The following is a 3,950-nucleotide window of genomic DNA, read 5'->3' as shown; positions in this document are numbered from 1 at the left end:
GGATTTTCTGACTTGGCAGGAACCCACTAAGCTGTTCTCATGCCATATACAAATCTGGAACTGAGAATTACCACCCGTGGGTAATCCTTCACCAATGAAGGGTGGTAGCCGGTCAGTTAATGCTTCCTTCCTGGATTCCTCTTCCTACATGGCTCCACAGTGTCCTTGCATTACGTTTTCCTCCTTTCCAATTTTACTCTTTCCAGCTCCCAACTATTTCTTGGATTCGTCTCTGTAAATTATTGACCCACATGCAAGCCTTTATCTCAGGCTCTGTTTTCTGGGGGAAACCCAAGCTAAGACAAAAGGTTTCTTCTGCAAACACCCGCATCAAGATCACTCACTGATTACAGTGGCCATTTGTTTTTTCTGTCGCTTAGTATTCATTCTTTCTTCTTATGCTAGCCATAGCTTAAATTCCTCTTTTTTTCTAACTCAGTCCATGTGGTGTTCCTGCTTTCATCTCCTGATTCCACAGTCAAGGCCATAGTCTAGGTTTGGGAGTGAACATGTGACCCAATCAGACGCTCTGAGACTTTTGCTGGGATAGGACTCTTGCTCCTGTGTGCGAGGCTGAGCCCCTGAGAGGCTGAGAGGTCTGTGCTACCACTGCCATCATGTGGGACTGGAGGCTGGAGAACGCAGGACTAATTGAAGGGAAAAAAGCCATGCCCTGACCATGTATTCTGCATCCTGAATCCATCTATGCACCAAATCAGATATACCCCCGAACTTTTAGTTTGTAAGCCCATAATTGCCTATTGGCCAGGCTGGTCACTTGCATTGAAAGTGTCTCAACCATTCTCCAAATCTTTAGGATATCTAGGTTGAGGCCTTTTCCTGGACTAGTGGACATCAAGACACATCTCTATTTCCATCTCATAAGTATCCTCCCAACAACAGGATTATGGAAACTGCTAAGGGAAGATGGATTTTCTTCCCCATCGCCATCTATCCAATTAGGCTGAGACATTCTGGGTGAAATAACTTGTGGCATGGTTTCAATCTCCCTCCTAAGGAACAGCAGTTTCCCAATATCTATGCTAATGAGATCATGGAAGCTGTGGCTAATATGGAGTAATTTCTGCCTTGATGAAGGGGGTGGTGAGCTGTGTAGTGAGGCTTTGGTGTGACTCACTTCTTCTGGAGCCCCTCGTGTCCTCTTTCACGTTCTAGAATTGCTGTTCTGGAGGAATGCTCTGTGCTAGGCGATATTCTGATCTACATACACTAGGACAATGCTTCACTGGCATCACTGGCGGTGGCTTAGATAATCCAGGTTCTATCTTCTCCCTGACTTTCCATCTCAGATTTCACCTTCTTGTTCTTATTTATGCTTATTTTGCGTTTCCAAATTCATGGCCTTCGTCCCTAATCTAAATGAGTGGTTTCTACAACCTTGCATCTTCTAAGGAAAGAACTCAGAATTAAAGGAATTTACCAGAAAGATCTTTCCTTTTTATTGTCTTCCATTTCTACTTTATTTTTACACCTTTCCAACAAGTATTTTTTATTAGTTAAGCCATATTTCAGGATCCCAGGGTGAGATGTACCCATGTCGCCCTTCACCTCTCTGGGAGAAGGACAGAGGACAGAAGGACGGTGGGGTGGAGACATTTCAGATCTTCCCAGGAAACATGCCTTCTGCCCGGTGGTTGTCCTAGGCTGACATCCAGGATATGGGGCAGAGGGACTTGTATGAACACTGGTATCATTTGCACATGGTCATTGCCTTCTCACAGTGGTGGAAGACCAGGTAGGTCTGCCTACAGTTCCTGGTCTGGTTCTGGCTGGGGAAATGGCTGTCAAAAGGGGCAGGTTGGTAGTTCTTGACTTTGGTCTTGATATCTTCTGCCATGTTTCTGACTCCTAAAGACATGCCAGAAGCAGCTCACTGCTAAAAGTGACCCTCAGCAAAGATTCCTCCATCTCCTCCATCTCTACTTCTGCTTTTAGGTGCTGGTGCACTTATAAACTACTTGAGGGTGTGATGCAGTTAAAGGTTTCCCAGGGAGGAGGGGTAAGAGCCTCAAACCAATCTGGAAATGGCTGAGGCTATTGAACACTCAGAGGGAACTACCTAAATTCCTAGAGTTTGTTTGTTTCCAAACTGCCTCCAACTCCACATCAAGGTTATCTCTGCCTCCTTAAAGGATCAGCAGATCCATTAGCTCATTTCATCTATTAACCACTCTGAAAGCTTTTTCTCCATAGGTGAGCAATTTTGTAGAAAGCTTGAGAAGAGGTGCCCAGAGTTACTCTGAGACAAATATAAAGGCTTAGTGTCAACTCACAGACAGATGTCCTGAACCAAAAGGAGATGGCAGACTAAAGAAAGGTTTTTTTCACCATAGCAGGCTCCCTGAACAAAGCCTTTTTCCTGGAGACCAGATCTACCGGTATCCATCTAATCACATTCTCACTGTTAGTTTTTATCTTTTGAGGACAATGCTTTCCTTTGAGAAAGACCTCTTTATCTCTGGCATCAGGGTTTCTGTTATATTTGCCAAGGGGCCCTGTGGCTCAGCCTTAATTACTAAGTGTGTTTATTTGTTACTTTGAATTATTGGTAATTTTTACTTCTAGGTGAAAAGGTGTGTTGTGGCTAGTTATATGGTTCTTAGAGCAAAGCTCCAGATAGAACTACCCTGCTTTTTCCTGTTGGTATAACTTCGATAATCTACTCTTTGGCCAAGACAAAGGGTTCCTACTAAGAAAAAAGACAGCTGAGCAACCGGAGGAAGAAGGGAGGCTCTTCTACTAGTAGTTATACTGGTGGCCTTGGACAGATTTGGTGCTTCAATTTTCTTCTCTCAGACCATGGATGAGGGTCCCACACAGAATCCTGCTCTGTTTAGGACTGCCTTTGGGGCCCCTAAAAAGGAACTTTTACGATTCCTTATACCTCTGACTTTACATAAACCAATGGAATTGCATAATTGTTAGAACAACAGCCTCCTCACTACCTGATCAGGCATCCCTTAGGCATTTACGATTTAAAAATCAAAGCTCTGGAGATTGCGCATCCAACCTCAGGGAGCAGGCAAGCTGTCTCAACACGGCCAGATTTAGGATTTCTTAGACACCCTGTTGCACAATTGTGATGTTCATCACCAAGTTCTTTAATGGGCTTCTTGGTGGTCATTTTGTAAAGACTCTAAAGCTGGTCATTTTTGTTAGTGAGCTCCTGCTCTGGACATGACACTGTAATTAGCACAGTGAGACAGTGCTAAGCGAAGGCCAGGAAAGGGTTCCTGCAACCAACATATTTGCAATCTTGACTGGGAGGCCAGGGCACAGAGCAAACCAAATTTAAGTGTTTTAAAGGGACACTCACAAGACTGCAGTCCCAGAGATGTTACAAGGAAGCCTGTGATTACTAACTAGGTTTACTTCATATAATTCACCTTTCCTCTGAAGAATAAATGTGCCATTGTTGTTTTACATAGCCTTAGTATTCATCACCGCCCAGAGACAGAGATAGATTTTACATTTCTGATCATGAATACCCCATGACTTACTTTGCAGCTAAGATATAGAAACAAAGGTGCTGTTATTTTATTACCAAAACTAACAGTGATGAAACTAGATTGGATATTTATATGGCCCAGGGAAAGTTTTGAGCTGCAGAGCCACTGAGAGTACACTGTTACATGTTTTAAGAAGTCAAAGAAGCAACATGTACTAGGAAAAAAAACAAAAACAAAAGAACAAAAACCCCCCCAAAAAACAAAAACATTCCTGGAGTCATATGAGACTGACTAGGTTCATGTAAGACCTGACATATAAGTCCTAACCCTCTGTGGCTCTGTGACCTTGTGCAATTTACTTCCTCTTTATGAGGTTCAGTTTACTACTGGTAAAGCAGGGACAATAATACCTCTCTTGCAGAGATTTTTGAGGGGATAAATGATTTAATGCATATGACACACTTAACACAATACGTGAAA

At 43.1% G+C, this 3,950-nt stretch overlaps 1 pseudogene; it reads right to left on the bottom strand.

Moving 5' to 3' along the window:
- Positions 1-1,618: 1,618 nt before the first annotated feature.
- On the bottom strand, positions 1,619-1,858 carry LOC102243501 (annotated as a pseudogene).
- Between the last annotated feature and the right edge of the window lie 2,092 nt (positions 1,859-3,950).

The sequence above is a fragment of the Myotis brandtii genome, unplaced genomic scaffold (genome assembly GCF_000412655.1).
Source record: "Myotis brandtii unplaced genomic scaffold, ASM41265v1 scaffold115, whole genome shotgun sequence".
NCBI lineage: Eukaryota > Metazoa > Chordata > Mammalia > Chiroptera > Vespertilionidae > Myotis > Myotis brandtii.
This window is presented reverse-complemented; position numbering and strand designations above follow the sequence as displayed.